Here is a 6000-nt window from a genome sequence, read left to right as displayed (position 1 = left end):
ATGCAAAGATTAGCAGGATGATGGTGGTGTCATTTACCAACCCTGGGGCTGCTCTGAGTTTGGCTGCAGTCTTCCCAGTAACTGGCAAAGAGGCGGAAGAGGAATTGATGCATTTCCCCAGAAATCTGCAAATAATTTTTCTGTTTTTTTGGACACTTCTTCCAGAGTTTGTCTATGGAGATTGTCGAAAATGTAACATTCCACCACTCATCCAGGAAAATCCAATAGTCAATCTGTCCTGAGCCTATAAGGAAAAAGTTCCAAGCTGCAACTTTGAAAGTTATTTCATCAAGGCAGATGGGTAGGAAGTTCCCCATTCCAATTCTGGTTAAGGAAAATGCAGATTGATGATACAACAGCAATAACATTGTGTGCCCAGGTTTTGCTTGAAAGAAACACCAATAATTGGACAAAAACAGGCCACAATTTTATTGGTTAAAGTTGATAAATAGGTCTAAATAGATCCAGGATACAGGCATTGAACAACCCTCCTGTTGATTGGTGAGTTATATTCCTCTTAGAACTTACTTAATGGCAAAGAAGATCCACAAACTGCTGTCCCCAACATGATTAATTCACAGTTTCCAAACATACCAGCACATTAATGAATATACAATGAATTGTACAAATAGATCTGTCAAAAAATCCCATCTCAGTGGAAGCAAGGATTGGTGATAAAGCTTCACCTTTTCCCCATGATAACTGTTTCAGGAGTGAATTTCCCTTCCTAAGGGTAGATTTCCTCTCACTTCTGTTGTCTCACTCCTGTTCTTAACTTTTAGTCATTTGTAAGACGGATGTTTGTAACCTGGAGACTGCCTGTAAATACAATATTACACAAATACATGTTTTGAAATGCTTGTGACTAATAAACAAAGAGACCACTTTTGCTGTCACATTCATTGAGAGTGCAGAAATGAGCTGAAAACATAAATCTAGCTCTGCTCAGCTAGCATTTCCTGACATCACAAAACCAAACCAAAATAACTTTGTATTGAGTGAGCTGTGGGTATTTTCTGACCTTAGTAAAAAAAAAAAATTAAGGGCTAGAGTTGTGGTTAGAGTTAGTGGTTAGGGTTAACACTGGAAATAACTTCTCTTGGATGTCCTCACCACAATGGAAGAAATTTTGATTTCTCCTGAATGTGGTCAACTACCTGATCCCAAAAGTATATTACTTCTCTTTTGCTTAATTATTGTTTGTGTCTTTTTGACCCAAAACTTTATGGCATGTATCCTAAAGGCAAAAATAGTGGTTTGTTCACCATGACAAAGGAGAAAAATAAAATGGTTTTATTGACAAAAGTAAACAGCTGCAACTTCTAAAACTTCTTCATTCGTCTTCATTTTCCTTATTAACCTTTGCCTCGGATGTTGTTAGAACACACATATCCTAGGGTCCTTCCATACAGCCATATAACCCAGAATAACAAGGCAGATAATCCACAAGATCTGCTTTGAACTGGGTCCACCCTGCTATATAATCCAGTTCAATGTGGATTTTATACACCTGTGTGGAAGGAGGCCTAGTTATTTATTTTTTCACAACACTTCTACCCCGTCTTTCTCAACGCCGAAGGGGACTCAAGGTAGCTTTACACATCGGCAACTATTCGATGCCTTTAAAAACAGAGCATAATAAAATAAACATTTAAAATGGAATTATAAAAACAACTAACAACAATAAAAAAAATTAAAAACAATACCATCACAATTAATTATGTGATCCACAAACGTAGACTGGACCATTCCAATAGTCAATTGCACATCATATGTAAAAACTAGAGGAATGCGAATACTGACATTTCTGCTGATTCTTGAATGGATTCTGAAAGCAATTCTGAATGTAAGGGATTAAATATCTCATGTTGGCCTGTGAGAGTTAAAAGGAGGGACTTTTTGTTTTACTAAGTTGCATAAATTGAAATTATACTGTTTCAGAAACAGCAACAGTACTGCTTAGTGGCCACTAAATTGCTTGTTCCGAACAGGGCTGGAGAATGTGAAATGGGTGAGAAAACCCTGTCTGATTGAAGCCTTCCTTTCTGGAAATGCAGTACTTACTGTTTATAAAACTCAGCCCTCTATCTCATATCATATAAAATTACTATTTGTGCAGTAAAATGGAACATGTACTTCATTCTATTGCTTGTACAGCCATATATTAAGCAGGATCATGGGACCTTGGCCACAAAATGTAGTCTATAGGATGAATGGAGCTCACAACTGTTTTGCAGGTTTTACTGTCCCCTGCCAATGTAGAAATGTCATTGCAGGTATTCCTCCAACTGCAAGAGCCAGTGTGGTATAGTGGTTTATAGTATGGTTATAGTGGTTTGTATGTTGGAAGACCAGCATTCAAATCTCCGCTCAGCCATGGAGACCCATTGAGTAACCTTGGGCAAGTCACACTCTCTCAGCCTCAGATGAAGGCAAGGGCAAAAGCACCTCTGAATAAATCTTGGCAATGAAACCCGATGATATATATATTAAATGTTCTGTAGCAAAATATTTTATGTGTTGGTAGTGTGAACCACCAAAGAGCTTGGGCTAAGGATAAATGCAAAACAATTAATAGAATCATAAAATCATAGAGATGGAGGAGATGTCATGGGCCATCCAGTCCAACCCCCTGCCAAGAAGCAGAAAAATAACATTCAAAGCACCCCCGACAGATGGCCATCCAGCCTCTGCTTAAAATCCTCTAAAGAAGGAGCCTCCACTACTCTCCGGCACAGAGAGTTCCACTGCTGAACAGCTCTCACAGTGCGGAAGATCTTCCTAATGTTCAGGTGGAATCTCCTTTCCTGTAGTCTGAAGCCGTTGTTCCGCATCCTAGTCTCCAGGGCAACAGAAAACAAGCTTGCTCCCTCCTCCCTATGAATTCCCCTCACATATTTATACATGACTATCATATCTCCTCTCAGCCTTCTCTTCTGCAGGCTAAACATGTAAGTAAGTAAAACTTTATTTATATACCACTCTATCTCCCCAAATGGACTCAGGGCGGTTTCCAACAATAGGTACAAACAACATACAATACATAAGCAGTATAGTAAACACATTATTAAACAAGTAAAAACCTTACAATTAAAATAGCAATAATAACACCCACAAAACATGCCCAGCTCTTTAAGCCGCTCCTCATCGGGCTTGTTCTCCAGACCCTTGATCGTCCTCCTCTGGACACATTCCAGGTTGTCAACATCTCCCTTCAACTGTGGTGTACAGAATTGGACACAGTATTCCAGGTGTGGTCTGACCAAGGCAGAATAGAGGGGTAGCATGACTTCCCTGACTTCTGAATTCTCTGACTTCTGAAAGTTGTCCATCCCTGGTAATCCTTTTTTGCATTTGTAGCTCAGTATAATTTATCGCAATTATGGACATGGTATGGACTCACCATTAAACTTCCAACTAAATGGAGCCATTCCAATTTCCAAATGAAACTTAAATTGAGATATTGTACAGATGACTACATTGTTGCTTAACAATTGTTCTTGTTTTGAAGGATAAATAAACAAATGGGATTCATATAAACTTTTCTGGAGGTTTTTTAAATAGCAGAGATAGAACATGACTATTAGGAGCATCACTGTGTTCTTTAAACCGAATGCTGAGGAAGGGATTTAAGCCCTCTGTTTATTCGTTCCCATTTCTAGTGATATATTTTATTTTTGGCTGTGTTTCAGCCATTCTGAGAGGTGGCCTTAGACTGTGTATCTTGAAAGGGCTTTGAGAGATATGCAGTATCTATGCAGCATTTATTTGCAAATACACAATGAGAGCAGAATGGGGGCAAATAGCAAGGCGCAAAGCCACTGAGCCAGCACTGGATTTTTAAAGAAGCAACTGGTTGCCCTCAGGTTGTTTCCAACTACCGTAGTAATTTACAACTCTGCCAATAACTCTTGACTCATTCAACTGGGGGAAAGGCACATAGCTTCCTACTGTCAATCTTACCACCTTTTTGGTCCCCATGATTGTGATATGTGTATATATTACCATCTAAAAGGTAATAAGCGATAACTATGATATAGCAAAAGGTATGGTTGTTCTTATGCCAGTGGTGGACTTTGGGAAGGAACCTGAATTTTGCAACATTTCCTTGAAGAATATATTACAAGCAGCACTGTAGCGGCAGTCCTCAAGTTATGAGAAAAAATAGGTCCTGGGTTCTTGTGTGGTTTCCAGACTGTATGGCCATGTTCCAGCAGCATTTTCTCCTGGCATTCCACCTGCATCTGTGTAGAAATACACAAATACACAAATTTAACATGGTAATTTATTTACCTTAGATAGCAACTCCCTCGGAATATCTATGTTGTCCAACATGACCCATAGTTGACCCTAGAATTGCAATGGAGCTCCTAGAAATTCCAAGAGAGCAGTGGTTCTCAACCTTCCTAATATTGCGACCCCTTAATACATTTCCTTATGTTGTGGTGACCCCCCAACCATAAAATTATTTTTGTTGCTATTTCACAACTGTAATTTTGCTACTGTTATGAATCATAATGTAAATATCTGATATGCAGGGTGTATTTTCATTCACTGGACCTGTTATGCCCAAATTTGAATATGGGAGGCGGGGGAGTTGAGGGGGGATTGATTCTGTCAATTGGGAGTTGTAGTTGCTGGGATTTTTAGTTCACCTACAATCAAAGAGCATTCTGAACTCCACCAAAGAAGGAATTGAACCAAACTTGGCACACAGAACTTACACAACCAACAGAAAATACTGGAAGGGTTTTGTGGGCATTGACCTTGAGTTTTGGAGTTGTAGTTCACCCACATCCAGAGAGCACTGTGGACTCAAATAATGATGGATCTGGACCAGACTTGGTGTGAATACACAATATGCCCAAATGTGAACACTGGTGGAGTTTGGGGGAAAATAGACCTTGACATTTGGGAATTGTAACTGCTGGGATTTATAGTTCACCTACAATCAAAGAGCCCCTTGCACCCCACCAATGAATTGGGCCAAACTTCCCACACAGAATCTCCATGACCAACAGAAAATACTGGAGGGATTTGGGAGGAATTGACAGTGATTTAGGGGAGATGTAGTTTACCTACCTCTGGAGAGCACTGTGAATATGTTTTCTGATGGTCTTTGGTGACCTCTCTGACACCCCCTCGCGACCCCCACCCTAGGGGTCCTGACCCCCAGGTTGAGAAATGCTGCAAGAGAGATTTTCTCTCTAGGAAACTCTTGATCCACCAGCATGACAATGGTTAACTTCCAATTGAGGTTGGCCATGGAATTGCATCCATAAATGCAATCCACAAATGTCAAAGACATAAGTGTGGAGGACTGACTGTAATTACTGTTGAGTTGACTTTCCAAGCTATGTCCCCACACCAAGAGGACAATTTGAAAAATACAGTATACCTGGACACAAATAAGCAACATGTTTCCTATTTCAATGTGGATAAAGTCTTGAGGATATCTTAGGCCCCATCTACACTGCCATTATAATGCAGGTTGAACTATTTTTCATGGTCAGTGTAGATGGGGCCTGAGAAAAACCAGTGCAACTAAAACACAATTGATTATTGCTGGAAATGGACCCCTTTGGAAATCTGGAAGTCCATCTGCCAGCAGCCACTCATCGTTGTCTCATCATTATTATTTTGAGCTTGCTCATTCTCTCTGTCCATTTTTTATTCTTCTTTTCCTCCTTGAGTTCTCCAAACTCAAAATTTTGCTGAGCCCTTGGTAATTTTCCATGTGCATTAACAAACCTTATTGTAATTTGTCAGAGTGACATTTTGGCCTTTCCGCTTGGCAACCCTTGCCGTTCACTCGAATGCTAAGAAGTTTCATGTAAGTGTCACAAATACAAACAAAGGGATTAGTTTCGTCTGTGGAGAAATATGAATGTTTTATTCTAATCTTCACAGCTAAATACGCCCTTTGACTTTGGCAGTAAAAAAAGATAAGACGTCACTAAAACCTGGCCAGAAAATTTATGCCTTGGGTAAAATAGTTGC

At 39.7% G+C, this 6000-nt stretch overlaps 1 long non-coding RNA gene across 1 annotated transcript in view; it reads right to left on the bottom strand.

Annotated features, from left to right (window-relative positions):
• Positions 1 to 405: 405 nt before the first annotated feature.
• LOC107982493 (uncharacterized) overlaps positions 406 to 6000 on the bottom strand; it is a 55101-nt gene continuing 49506 nt past the window's right edge. Inside the window, exon 5 of the long non-coding RNA XR_001730030.2 lies at positions 406 to 4244. This is a non-coding gene — a long non-coding RNA (uncharacterized LOC107982493). The remainder of the gene's footprint in view (positions 4245 to 6000) is intronic.

The sequence above is a fragment of the Anolis carolinensis genome, chromosome 1 (assembly GCF_035594765.1).
Source record: "Anolis carolinensis isolate JA03-04 chromosome 1, rAnoCar3.1.pri, whole genome shotgun sequence".
NCBI lineage: Eukaryota > Metazoa > Chordata > Lepidosauria > Squamata > Dactyloidae > Anolis > Anolis carolinensis.
The sequence above is the reverse complement of the archived record's forward strand: the minus strand, read 5'-3'. Positions and strand labels throughout refer to the sequence as shown.